We start from the raw sequence: 15,753 nt of genomic DNA on the forward strand, positions 1-15,753 counted from the left end.
TTGAGTAAGGATCTTTTTAAAATTTTAAAATGAATATACAAGATAACAGTGTTTAAAATAAACGTTAGAGTAAAACCAGCCCAACCTTAAATAAAACGGCGTTAAATCTCTTTCGTATTTCATGATGAATTGGATATGTAATCCAATTAATGGTTGTTTTAATTTAATTTATCAATTAAAATGATAAAACTGATATATTGCTACTTCCTGCTTCTATTAGCTCCATAGTTATAAATTAAATTACTCTTAATTGTTCATTTGTCTATGATGTTGTCGTAAGTCTCTCTCAAAACCTTCCAAAAAGCTTAAAGAAATTAATTTGTAATTCATACCTTTATATTTTCCTTTTTTTCATTCTTTTTCTTAATAACCACTAACCAGTTAATCGTGGAAGATGAGAATTGCTGATTAAACCCAATTGAATTTATATGGTCAATAAAGGATCTATGCCAAGGTAATTGGCCAAAAGGCTGATTGAACGTTAACGACATTTTCCCAAGAGACTCCATCAAAGTGATCTGGCAGTCATCAGTTAATTGAATCTTAATAACCAAGTTATTCGGCAGAAATTACACAACTTTTTATGTACTAGAACAAAATCTCTTAGGATGTTACTTCAGAAAAGTCAACCATTATTGTTTTAATTATAATTTCCCAATCAGCTCCAATGCACAAAATTATGTCTCTTAAAAATTTGAAAGCTTTAAAGTCTTATATAGTATCTTAAAAGTTTAGGATGGTGCATTACGTGGAATTATCGTTTGAGATAAGGTTTAGCAATCAAATGTATTTTTTTTTTTAATTAGTGCAAGAAATCATTGAATCACTTTTCACTCAAATCATTGAATGATAAATCACTACAAGTGACGGAAATACATGATTTAAATAAGAAAAAAAATCAATATTTAAAAAATGTATCTAGAATGACGGGAAAAGTGGAAACAAGAACAAATAGAATAATATCATTATCGTTATGAGCAAGCTCAAAGTTGTTGTAGACATAGCCAATCAGTAGTTCCCAATCGCGGGGTGAATGGAATCTAATACATAAATCAGTGACGAAAAAAATCGAAAAGGCTTTTATTGTGTTGCTTAAATTATATAAGAATTTTTTAACCCAACAACTAAGAGTAAAATGTTCTTCACTACATAGAATAGAATAACCACTTAGAATAATGAAGCAGATTGTATTTGTTGAGAAGTGAAAAATCATATTGATATGAGCCTCATCATGCATCTTGAATAATTGGATTGTTTCTTTCTAGAGTCCATTGCAAAGCTTTTCTAGACGTATTTCCAAAAATTCTTTTATCATTTCATCCTGGAGGAATAATTCATCGAATTCTATGAATTTTTTTAGAGTAGCCTTTTCTTGAGTATCATTCAAAACAATTTCAGATTGACTAGTATTCCATCAATTAGTAGCCCAAGATTTTATACTTTTATTAAATGAGAAAGGGATCCATTAGGGCAAAACTACTACAAATACTATAGATGAAAGATATCTAAGGGGAATGGATGTGTTCTTTTTTATCATTTTTTCATTTGTGAATTGTTAATGAACCCACCTTATATTTCAACACACTAATAGATAAAAAAAGTTTTTAATATATTGAAATTTGTGTTTTTTATTTTATATGTATATGTTGTTTTGTGTATTCAATAGTTTTTTAGATATAATTATTATCAATATTTGAGATTAAAATAAAACATTAAAAGGCTCATCCAACTCAATGCTTGTTTGGTATGGCTTATATGATAGTCATAAGTATTTATTTGATCTTATAAGCTCTTATCAAAAAATTTATTGTTGTTTGGTTATTTTTTTAGTATAATTTTTGAAAATTAAATAAGTTATTTTGTCTTTATTAGCAAAAACTTAATTTTTGGGCTTTTGGGACTCAAGGTTGAAAAGTTTTTTTTAAAATGTTAAAATGTCTAGAATATCATTTACTTATTTGACAATTTTATTTTATTCTTTTTATAATATAACTTTAAAAATTTTGTCTATTAAAGCAAATTTTTTATTTTTAATAAAAACTCTCATTGACAACCAAATAACTAAAAATTTTTGGGTAAAAACTTTACTTATAAAAGCTCTATTAACAAAAACTATATTTAAATAAACTCTATTTAAAAAAGTTATACCAAACAAAGCCTCATTCTCTATGTTTCACTGTAGCTTTTCTTTCGAATTTGTTATGTTGATAAAAAAAATTAAAAAAATTAAAAGGGTCTTGATATTTTTAAGGGGTAAATGTCATTTAGTCATTATATTTCAATTTAAATGCTTATTTAATCTCTATATTTTAAAAAAAGATCAAAAATACTGCTATTGTAAGTATGTTATACTCCTGCCCTTATCTTTTCTTTACTTTACAGTAAAACCCTTACAACAATCTTGAGGTATTAATGAAAAGAAAAATGTTAATTTATCAAATTAACAAAAACAAAAATTAATGTAAAAAATTTTTACTTTATTTTATTTTTAAGGTTAATATGGTAAATTAACACTTAGCACTTAACACTTATATTTAGAATTTAGATATTTAAAAAATAAAAAAAATATTAATCAAATAAATGCATTCAAATCGATTCATAGTTCAACCAAATTTATACCCATTCAAATTTCAAGACAAAAAAATAAATACTAGCTAAAAGAACATTTACGGTTAATAATCTGCTGAAACTTAACACCTAGATCAATTCTATTATACTGATAAAATACTTTGACTTTGATTAAATAGATCTTAACGTTTTCATATTAGTTATTTAAGATATGTTCCATAGTATTATTCCATTGCCAACTCGTTCGATTCCTTTGGTTATTGATTCCTTTCAAGTTTCAACTATAAGATGACCCACATGATGTGCTTTAACCCACATAGGACAAATAAAAAGTGTTTTATTTGCCAACATGTTCAAGAGAATCAAGACATTGTTTTAGTTGACCCAAAATTTTTCGGTTCGTTAATTAACTCTTTTTCTTTTCTAAGAAATTTGCTTGAAATTAAACATAGACAATGATGATCTATATAGCAACCCCTTACGCAACAAAGGGTATGAATAGGAAAACAAAGAGAGGAAAAAATAGAGCAAGCCTAAGGAAAGAGCGATTACTTTACGTTGTAGACGTAAAGTCAGTCCATAGTGTATAATTAAATCTGGAATTGATTGATGAAAAAACTCAACGTCTTCCTTTTGCAACTTCATTGACATTTCTTTCGAACAATCCCACACGTTGACGTGCAATAAAAGAAAAGTCCCACAGGTTGCCTTACATTCTAACAGACCTATTATTTAATCTATTTATTTAATTATTTTCTCAAAAAAAATTGAATGAAGATGATAAACTTTACGTACTTTTTTTTATTAATTGAATTCAAGGGGACATTCACGGCTTGGCTATCTGCCTCATTTTTAAGTTCTGGTTATATTTTACATTTTAATATTATTCCAAATTAGTCAAAGGCGTGTGTTGACGCTCCTTCGATGTAGTATAAAAATTCAAAAGACGATGAATGTATCATCACAAACAAAAGCATATGCAATAATTTCAACTCATCTCAATTACATCTCTTTTGTTATCCAATCTTTCACTATGGTGGATGCAGTCATTAATGTTGTGTTGGATCAGCTGATATCGATTTCTCTTCAAGAGGCAAGAGAAGAGCTGAGGCTTGTCGTTGGTGTCGACCAAGACGTGGAAAGGCTCAAAAGAAATTTTAGAGCCATTCAAGCTGTGCTGGTTGATGCAGAGCAAAGGCAAGTGAAGGAGGAAGCTGTTAGACTTTGGCTTGATAAACTCAAACACGCATCTTACGACATGGAAGATGTGTTGGATGAGTGGATCACGGCAAGGCTCAAATTGCAAATCCTGCAGGGTGTTGATGGGAATGCTCTTGTTCCTCAGAGGAAGGTACGTTTCTTCTCTCCAGCTGCCTCTTGCTTCGGTTTCAAACAAATCTTTCTGCGCCGTGATATTGCTGTTAAGATAAAAGAAATCAACCAAAACCTGGATGATATTGCCAAACTGAAAGATTTTTTTAGTTTCAATGTCATCACAAGTACTGGAAAATCTGATCGGATACAAAGTACTGCCTTAATTAATGTGTCCGAAATACGTGGTAGAGATGAGGAAAAGAATAGTCTAAAGAGCAAGTTGTTATGTGAGAGTAGTCAACAACCAAATGCCATACACGTTATCTCTCTTGTAGGGATGGGTGGTATTGGCAAGACAACTCTTGCTCAATTTGCTTACAATGATAATGATGTGATGAATAGTTTCGAGATAAGAATGTGGGTGTGTGTATCAGACCCTTTTGATGAGTTTCGGGTTGCAAGAGCTATCATTGAAGCTTTAGAAGGTTCTGCCTCTAATTTAGGGGAACTGCAATCACTTCTGCAACGTATACAAACATCTATTGCGGGAAAAAAGTTTCTTCTCGTCTTGGATGATATGTGGACAGATGATTACAGTAAATGGGAACCATTCAACAATTGCCTGATGAATGGACTTCGTGGAAGTAAAATTTTGGTCACCACTCGCAAGAAAACAGTTGCTCAAATGATGGAGTCAACTGATGTTTTCTCCATTAAGGAATTGTCTAAACAAGAATGTTGGTCGTTATTTAAACGATTTGCCTTTTTCGGTAGACATCCTTCAGAGTGTGAACAATTAGAAGAAATTGGTAGAAAAATTGTTAGCAGGTGTAAAGGCTTGCCACTTGCTGCCAAAACTATCGGGAGTCTCTTGCGCTTTAAGAAAACTAGAGAAGAGTGGCAAAGTATATTAGATAGTGAGATGTGGAAGTTGAAAGAGTTTGAAAAAGGTCTTTTAGCCCCTTTGCTATTAAGTTATAATGATTTGCCGATCATGGTAAAACGATGTTTCTCTTATTGTGCTGTCTTTCCAAAAGACTACAATATAGAGAAAGATGAGCTGATTAAAGTATGGATGGCTCAAGGTTATATTGGACCAAAAGAAAATGAAGAAATGGAGATAATTGGTCAGGAGTATTTTGATTACTTAGCCACAAGATCTTTCTTCCAAGAATTTGAGAAAGATGAAGAAGGTTTTGTTATAAGATGTAAAATGCATGATATAGTACATGATTTTGCGCAATTTCTCACTAAAAACGAGTGTCTTGCAGTAGAAGTTGATGGTGATGAAGAACCATTGATGTTGAGAAGAACCTCTAAGGAGAAACTTTATCATTTAATGTTGATGATTAACCTCTTTTCTACATTTCCTGTTTCCATACGCTATGCCAAAAAGTTGCGTAGCCTTTTTCTTGTCGCTAACGGCTCATTTAAAGTCCTTTCACCAGTTCTACCAGGCTTATTTGATCAATTGACATTTTTGAGGACATTAAAAATAACTGGTGAGAGTGCCGGGGTTGAAAAGTCAATCCGTGAAATTCCAAAAGAAATAGAAAAGTTGAAGCATTTAAGATTCCTGAAATTGTCTCAGGTAGATTTAGAAGAATTGCCAGAGACATGTTGTGAGTTAGTTAATCTGCAAACCTTAGATATCGAGGCATGTGGCAGCTTGAAAAGGTTACCTCAAGGAATTGGCAAGTTGGTCAATCTTAGGCATTTGATGATATCCCATAACGTTTATTTGGATTACATGCCAAAAGGGATTGAGAGGTTAACTTGTCTTAGGACATTAAGGGAGCTTGTTGTGAGTCGTAAAGGGTGTAATCTTGGAGGTCTGAGACACTTGAATCACCTTCGAGGGTCTTTTAGAATCCGAGGTCTGGGGAATGTGACCCATGTCGATGAGGCTAAAAATTCAGAGCTTGACAAAAAGAAGAATTTGGTATGTTTGGAATTATGGTTTGATAGGGAAGAAGAGGAAGCAACAGATGAAAATGAAGCAGCAAAGCATGAAGCAACTAGTGAAGCCTTACGACCAAATCCAAATATAGAGGTATTAAAGATATTTCAGTATAAAGGCAAGACTGTGTTCCCCAGTTGGATAATGTCATTATGCAAGCTGAAGGTGTTATTTCTCTCATTCTGTATTAAGTGTGAGATTATGCCTCCTTTGGGGAAATTGCCATCTCTTGAAGTACTCTCTATATGGAATATGAATAGTGTGAAAACAGTGGGTGATGAATTTTTGGGAATAGGAGGTGATAATGGCACATCTGCAACTTCATCAGTTAATGTTGCCTTTCGTAAATTAAAAGAACTCGCATTTTGGGGTCTTTATGAATGGGAAGAGTGGGATTTTGGAGAAGAAGATAATATTACAGTCATGCCGCAATTAAATTCTTTGAAAATAGAGAATTGTAGCAAATTGAAGTCGCTGCCGGACCAACTCCTTCGGAGCACCACACTGGAGAACTTGGAGATTAAGAAGTGTCCTATTGTAAAAGAAAGTTTCAGAAGGTACACAAGAGAGGATTGGTCAAAGATGTTTCACATCCCTAACATACTGATTGATGATAGATATGTAAGGAGGCCCTTGAATTCAAAAACAGCAGCAATTACCAGTGACACACAGGTATCCTGTTCTCTTATTGAATTACACATGTTACTCTTCATGTCTTATTGAATTACACATGTTACTATTTCATCACTTTATTTTATTGATTAGTCTCTAAGATATTGTCTGTGTTTGCAGTTGTGAAAAATGGAGAGCCATCTGTTCTCTACAAGCTTCAGCTGGGAGAGATCATCACCACCATTGGTTAGTTTATATACACACATGAGAACTCTGTTTACTCAAATATTATTCTGCTCCTGACATTCATTCCAAAACACAATGCTAGGGATGAGTTGCATAGGATTCTAAACTATTACCATTAGAAGAAGCAATTGCAAATGGCTGCAGGTACTTTCTTTCTTCTCCAGCTTCTTTTTGTTATCAAATATTTTATCTGGTCAAGAAAATGCAATGATTGTTAAATTCTGATCAGAGCTATGTTTTTTGTTATCAAATGTTACACAACTGACCTGCCACGTCAGCTTCATACTTCATCATCCACCAAATAAACCAGTTTGATCAGTTTTTGAATTTAACTAGATTTCAATTTTGCAGGGCAAATTCCACTCTCTCCACAGCTGCTACAATTCTCAGTTACCTCACCAAGGTCCCTCTTGTAAGTGTTACATGGCCCTTCATTCTTTCAATAATATTTACTTTCCCATATAAAGTTAAATTTGAGCGAAACTCATTGATGATCTTCATTAAAATAGGTTCACTCCCACAAGAAAGGGGGAAAAAAGATGGATTCAAATTAAACTTCACGTGCCTTCGGTCGCAAGAATGTTGCCTTTGTTCATCCAGATCGCGACCATGTTGGGTGAGTTGCACAGAATGTTGAACGAGTAATCAATTGCCACGGCTGCTGAATGCTTTATCAGAATACTTCATCTTCAAGATCCGAAATTGAAGATCTACTTATATTGTCATTACAAAATTTCTGCAGGTATAAGCAGAAGTTTCCACTGTAAAGACAAAGTGTTTCAAAATACACTCTTCACAAGCAAAGCAGCTGCAATTACCATCACTCCCAGATACAACATCCTCTGTACTCAAAGGTCGAATCTTTTGCAACTAATCTGTCTTAAATTCAGTTCATAGAATTTTTCAGTAATGCTCTTTCTTTAGTTTCAGAAAATTAATATTTGTTTAATCCTTTTCCAGGTTTTCCTTAAAGAACATACGTGTCATTTGCAGTTTCAATTACTTAAAGTTGTTGAGTCTTCGTTTAGAATAGGACTTTAATCTTCTTTTATAATAGAACTCCTTTTTTGAGTCATCCTTCTTTTCCGATACTTTTTGTTATTCTTGTTGCAAAAGTTGTATTATATATTTGTCTTCTATTTAGTCCAACAACTTGAATGAGAATTATCATAATTCAGTCCAACTGCTTTTCTATTTACTTTATGGTATCAGAGCAGCGCATTCCTCTTCCCCGTTAGTTTTTTTTTTTTTTTTTCCCCTTTCTTCCTCAAACAGTGACTATGGCCACTACAGACGAAATTCCAACCACTCCAGTACACTCCATTGCTCTCAACCCCAACAACTTTCATCTCATTACGATCAATATTTCTGCACAGGCTCCTCTCAAACTCACCTCCACCAACTACCTCTCATGGAAGCTTCAATTTGAAACTCTCTTCATCGGCTATGATCTCCTTGGATACATTGATGGCTCAAAACCTTGTCCGCCAAAAACACTCACTGCAAACAACTCTACAGTACCAAATCCAGCCTACAATGTCTGGGTTCGACAAGATCAACTAATCCTTAATGCCCTCATCGGTTCTCTGTCTCCTACAATTATCTCCTTCATTGCCAGAGCCACCACATCTCGTGCAGCATGGACTATTCTTTCCAACACATATGCTAAACCTTCTCGAGGCCGCATCAAGCAAGTAAAGAACCGTCTCAAAAATCACACCAAAGGTACCATGAATATCACAGATTTTCTTCACTCTATTAAAGCCTGTGCAGATGAACTTGCCACACTGGGATCCCCAATGGATGAGGAAGATCTTACAGAAAGGATTTTAGATGGACTGGAAGATGACTACAAATAACTTATTCGTGCTGTTCAAGCACGTGACACATCTATTACCTTCGATGAGCTTCATGAGAAACTTCTGTCTTTTGAAGCATCCCTTCAAGCAAACAAAAAGACTGATGTCCATTTTCCTATCACTGCCAATCCAACCAATCGAACAAATACCACTTGGCGCCCACAAAAGTTCAACCCCAACTGGCGACCGCAATCTCAACATCCTACTGGTAACACAGGCTGGCGCCCGTCGTCTACCAATCCTGGCCGACCACTCGTGCCTACCCACTCAGGTACTCCACCACACAACAACCGTCCTCCATCTCGTCCATATCTAGGCTTTTGTCAGATCTGTAGCATCCAAGGGCACTCAGCCAGGCGATGTCCATCATTTCAGCTTGTACCAATTCAGCAATCCAACACAGGATCTTCACTACCAAACACTTCGGCAATACCCTGGCAGCCACAGGCGCATTATGCTGCTAACAATGCCTTGAACCATCCAACTTGGTTACTTGACAGTGGAGCGTCACACCATATCACAACAGACTTGAGCAACTTATCCCTTCATGCACCTTATACTGGCTCTGACGATGTTATGATTGGCGATGGCACTGGTCTTTCCATCACCCACACTGGTTCTATCTCTCTTCCAACTTCCACTACTACCTTTACTCTGAATGATGTCCTTTGTGTACCAACCATGAAAAAGAATTTAATTTCTATATCTCAGTTTTGTTCTACTAATAATGCATCAATTGAATTTTATCCATGTTTTTTTCATGTGAAGGACCTTCGCACAGGGGCAATCCTTCTGAAGGGCAGCACTAAGGATGGAGTGTATGAATGGCCGACTAATAACTCTATGTCTTCTCCAATTCTCGCATTCTCCAATGTCAAAACCACTTCTTCAAATTGGCATCATCGATTAGGTCATCCTGCTTCTCCTATTTTGAAACACATTCTTTCTAGTTATCACTTAGATTTTTCTTCTCCTATGTCAAAAGAATTCTCATGTAATGCATGTCTTTGCAATAAAAGTCATAAGTTGTCTTTTTCTACTTCATCTCTTACATCTACGCGACCTCTTGAAATTGTTTTCTCTGATGTATGGACTTCACCTATTTTATCACAAGATGGTTTCAAATACTATGTCATTTTCGTTGATCACTTTACCAAATACATATGGTTTTACCCACTCAAGCGAAAATCTGAAGTTCATGAAATTTTTAAGCGTTACAAAGTCATTGTGGAAAATTATTTTCAACTCAAAATAATCACCCTGTATTCAGATAATGGGGGAGAATATGTGGGCCTCAAAGATTACCTCTCTCTAAATGGCATATCTCACTTAACCACTCCACCTCATACACCTGAACATAATGGCTATTCAGAAAGACGACATCGCCATATTGTTGAAACCGGTCTCGCTTTACTCTCTCATGCTTCCCTTCCAGTTACTTTTTGGTCCCATGCCTTTGCTACTGCTGTTTATTTAATTAATAGGATGCCAACCACAACGCTCAATCTATCATCTCCCTATGAATTAATTTTCCATAAAATGCCAAATTATGCTAAACTAAAGATTTTCGGATGTTTATGTTATCCTTGGCTTCGTCCATATACATCTCATAAACTTGATCAAAGGTCCAAACCCTGTGTTTTTATTGGATACTCATTCTCTCAAAGTGCCTACTTGTGTTTTGAACCATCTACTTCCAAAATATTTGTTTCTCGTCATGTTAAGTTTGTAGAGTCAGTTTTCCCATACACCTCTCTTCATGATCATCTACCTCGCCCTACCTCCACCACCATAGATACTTGGCTTCCCCCAATGCTCCTTGTCTCATTACCTTCTCCAATTCAGCCGCCTTCTACTACTCCACCTGAAGAGCGCCCACAAGAACTGCCTGCTGTTGAAGACATTTCACTTTCCTTTGAGATACCAACACATCAAATAGAAACAGAGCAACACTCACCACCCATCCAACAATCACCAAATCCTACCCATCAACCCACCGAAACACAAAATACCACCCAACATCCCATGACTACTCGGGCCAAGAATAATATTCGTAAACCAATTCAAAAACTCAACCTTCACACCCACTTATCATCCCCACCTAATCTTGAACCTACTTCCATGACTCATGCCCTCAAAGATCATAACTGGCGTCGAGCTATGTCTGAAGAATATGATGCTCTTGTTCGTAATGGGACATGGGAGCTAGTTCCTCTTGATGGTATCACTAATCTTGTTGGTTGTAAATGGATCTTTCGCATTAAAAGACACTCTGATGGCTCTCTTGACCGGTTTAAAGCTCGCCTTGTGGCCAAAGGATTTCATCAACGACCCGGTGTGGATTACCATGAGACTTTTAGCCCGGTTGTTAAACCTACCACAGTGAGACTTGTACTTAGCATTGCAGTAAGCAATGGTTGGTCTCTTCGCCAACTCGACATCAACAACGCCTTTCTTCAAAGTCGACTCTCAGAACATGTATACATGGCTCAACCACCAGGATTTGTTGATTCTGATCGTCCAACATATGTCTGTAAACTTCATAAGGCTATCTATGGTCTCAAACAGGCTACACGGGCTTGGTATTATGAACTACGCCAATTTCTTGTGCATTCGGGTTTCATGAATTCTCACTCTGATACTTCTCTTTTTGTTCTCAACACTGGCAGACATGTTTTGTTTTTACTGGTGTACGTTGATGATATCATTGTTACTGGTAATAGTGATGACCTTGTTTCTCAATTTGTTGGCTGCCTGGCTCAACGCTTCTCCCTGAAAGATCTTGGCTCTCTTTCTTATTTTCTTGGCGTTGAGGTTGTTCCACATCGGCGAGGCATATTGCTCTCTCAAAGAAGATATATCCAAGACTTGCTAAAAAGAACTCATATAGTAGATGCTACACCCGTCCTTACCCCATTACCAACAAATTCTTCCTCACTCACCATCACCTCAGGCACTCCTCTTTCAGATCCTTCTCAATTTCGTGCTGTAGTTGGGAGCTTGCAATATCTCTCTCTCACTCGTCCTGATATCTCTTTTGCTGTCAATAAGATGGCTCAATTTATGCATCAGCCTACTGATGAGCATTGGGTACTTGTTAAAAGAATTCTACGGTATTTATGTGGCACATTGGATAAAGGTCTTCTTCTCCATCGTGAGTCTCCTTTATCTCTTCATGGGTTCTCTGATGCTCTTCATGCGTTCTCAGATGCTGACTGGGCCGGCAATAAAGATGATTACTCTTCCACTAGTGCATACCTTGTCTATCTTGGGCGGAATCTTATTTCTTGGAGTTCTAAAAAGCAACAAACTGTTGCTCGTTCTTCTACAGAAGCGGAATATCGTTCAGTTGCTGCTACTGCTGCTGAACTTCGGTGGGTATGTTCACTGCTTGCTGAACTTGGTGTGACTTTGCAATCTTCTCCAGTTGTCTATTGTGATAACATTGGTGCTACTCAGTTAAGCTCCAATCCTGTGTTTCATTCTCGAATGAAACATGTAGTAGTGGATTACCATTTTATCCGTGAACAGGTTCAATCTGGTTTACTTCGTGTGGCTCATGTTTCTTCTGCCGACCAACTTGCTGATCTCCTCACCAAACCTTTGCCACGTTCTCAGTTCCTACTGCTAAGAGACAAGATTGGCCTCTTTACCCGTGGCCTATCTTGAGGGGGCATAAAGAACATACGTGTCATTTGCAGTTTCAATTACTTAAAGTTGTTGAGTCTTCGTTTAGAATAGGACTTTAATCTTCTTTTATAATAGAACTCCTTTTTTGAGTCATCCTTCTTTTCCGATACTTTTTGTTATTCTTGTTGCAAAAGTTGTATTATATATTTGTCTTCTATTTAGTCCAACAACTTGAATGAGAATTATCATAATTCAGTCCAACTGCTTTTCTATTTACTTTATTCCTGCCATACGCAGAAATTTTCGCCATGATCCCGGTTTCATCGAATGTCGGATCACAACAAGCGTGGCTTGGTTTTCCTGAGTAATTGATATCAGATGTAGATATATCAAGTGTGCACAAGGTAACATGCTGTGGAAAAACTTAGTTAGTAAACTCGTTGAATTGCATAGGATGCTACCCCTTTTTCATTGAGGCGACCAATATTCTTTCCGTAGTTTAAAATGTAAGGTCATCGAATGATGATTCTTTGGCAATTAAGTACATAGTTCTAATTTTCCAGAAGAGTAAAGCCAGCAGGAGAGCGCACGGGAGAGGATTCAAATGGTGTATCTCATACACTAAATATCTAGTAGGTTAGCAAAATTCTTCATCTTTTTATTTGTTAATGTTCGATGGAAAGCCAGCGCATCGTCACAGCAATGTCTAATTTCTGATGTTGTTTTTCTTGATTAGCAGAAACTGGTTATGCAGAGAACTCAAAATCCTGTTACCAGAGGAATGATTATAGTTGAGGCCCCTTCCTTCTTATCACTATAAAGTCAAATAGATGGAATTAATAAAATTCATAACAGAAATATTCCTTTTAATTAATTTTATGTTTGCTTGAGGGTTGTTGGTGCTAGTTAGTGGAATGTGTTCGATTATGTGGCTTCTGTAACTTGGAATCCCTCTATTATAAAGCAGAGATATTTCATTTTTTATTCATACGACATTCATTATTGGCATAAGGGGGCATTATTATTTTTCATTTTTCCGACTTCTATCGGTACTAATCTACTTGTTAGACAGACACCGGAAGTGTACAAATGGGTTTCCAATACCAATAAAAGAATTAAAAAAAAAAACTAAGGAGTAATGGTATATAAATTAGAGTTTAAAATTTGGAGAAGATAATAAGGTAAAGTTTTTGGGATGAAAATCTAAAACACGAGTATATAATTTAAATTTAAAAAAAAAAGTTAAGCTGTTACAGGCCCAATTCAGACAAAATTTGGTAATAATTCAAAAGAGTGGTAGTACTGGTACCCTGAAAAATCCTTATTAAACCCTTCTCTTATAATTACAAGTTTATCCCTGTCTAAATTTACAATAATAGACAAAAGAAAAATAATTTTTTTCAAATTAGTTTTCTCCTAAACTGTGATTCTGTGAAACCAATATTCAACTTAATAATTTACTATTTATTTTGATAATATTTGGTTGACATTCCTCCTTTATCAAGCCACAGCGTATTTCTTTAAATCTTGATAAAAAAATTTATTCTTTTGTTATTTTTATTTAAGATCAAACATTAAAATATCAATAACCAATGTTGGGTGGTGTTATAAGAAATTCTAATGAAAATATTACGGCAATAGCTGTTATAAGTTTTAGTAGAGATATTGATTATTTGAAAGATGAAGCTATTAGATTTGGAGCTCAAGTTGTGCAAGATATTTTTGGGTTGGGGCGGGGGGGGGGGGGGTTGGGCTGTAAGCCCAGGGTACTTTTAGAATCAACCTAAGTGGATTTAGTAAGAATTTTGTTATGGATGATTTACTGGGGTATGTTGACTAAAAGGGCTCTATGAGGACTTTTAAGGGGTGCCTATAGGTCTACTCAATAAAAAAAATTTAGTTTATAAAATAAAATTTCTTTGGGCTTCAAAGGCATGGTCCAAAAGAACCAATGATTTTTTAGAGACACTATTGGCACCCCTCAAAAGTTTTTATACAACTGCACTACGATGTATTTACACATTTAACCTTGATTGAAATTACAAAAATTCTATTTCAATAAAAAAAAAAAAAACTATAAGAACTCTTTACACCCCTATATTATTAAGAAATGAATTATTTTTCAAAAAAAAAATAATTTGAGCCATAAAACAATGAACCTAAGCAAAGGAGGCATAAATATATTTTTCCCTTACACACAGAACTAGGAATCAAAGGGGTACTTAATACTTTCATTAAGGAAGAGTATAGGGTTATTAGTAATGGTGACTTATTCTTAGGGATGGCAAAATCTGGGTCCGGGTCCAGGTTTAGCCTTTTCGGTTTCGGATCCATATGATAATTTTGAATATCGGATCCAGATATAAACCCGAATTTTTTAGCTGCGGGTCCGATCCGGGTTGAGCCGAGAAAAATCTGGATTTTCCGGATTGCGGGTTTTTAACCCGGATATATGTATTGAAGGCCTGAAATTTAAAAAAAAAAATCAAGCATGCGACTTTCAACTCTTTGGCAGTTGCAGAATCAAATAGAACAAAGTTATGGAATCTTGCGAAGATAGTGGGGGATGAGGAAGATGAGAAATTAAATAAATCAAAAAGAAAGCCACACGATTCCATGAACCCAAAAAAAAGCCACACGATTCCATGAACCCAAAAGAAAGCCACATGATTCCATGAACCCAAATCTCAGTATAAATCTAATTTTAACACATAAGGAAGAAACTAAAACTTGTAGAGCAGTGCGGCCACAGTGGTGATGTTGTGATGCTGATGATTGATGGATGATGATGAACCGGGCGGCGATGTTGTGTTGTTGATGATTGGTGGATGATGATGAATCGGGGCGATGATGATTTTGAATTTATTTACTGAATTTTGGGGAATGAACATAAGGAAATGGCAGTTGCGAATTGGAAAACATGTAGGGTTTGTTTTGTTTCTCATTTTTCTACTTTTATATTTATAAATACCAATTTAAAAAATATATTAAATAATATTTAAAACAAAATAATTTGGGTCCGGGTTCCGGAAATCCAGATTCAGATGAACCCGGAATCGGACCCAGATAAATCTGGGTTTAAGAAAATAAATCTGGATCCGCATAAAATATACATCCGGTGCGGGTTCAACCCGGACTGAATAATCTGGGTTTATCTGGGTCCGGGCCGAGTGCGGGTTATCTTGCCATCCCTACTTATTCTTTAAAGTTTGTTGACTGGTTATGGAAAATTTGTTTATTGAATGCTATATGTAGCTTAATGTTACTGCTGGCCATGAGACTTTTTTAAGAATTATTTTAGAGTTCAATGAGAAAGAAGAGGATGGAGTAATTTGAGGAATTAAAACAAGTGTAATTAGTGAGAGAGTAATTTTAGTACTTTCATTAATGGGTGCATTTAGAATAGGGGTTTTATGAGATTATTAGAGGGTTGCTTATAGCTCCACTCTTCGATTTTTTTTCATAGAATGGAGGTCCAAGTCCAATGGCTCATGTATTAATGTTTCTTGCTCTCTTCATAATCTCTTTGTCGTTCAAATACCAAAGGTGTCTTTATGGAGTTAC

This window comes from Citrus sinensis, chromosome 7 (genome assembly GCF_022201045.2).
Source record: "Citrus sinensis cultivar Valencia sweet orange chromosome 7, DVS_A1.0, whole genome shotgun sequence".
In the NCBI taxonomy this organism is placed as follows: Eukaryota; Viridiplantae; Streptophyta; class Magnoliopsida; order Sapindales; family Rutaceae; genus Citrus; species Citrus sinensis.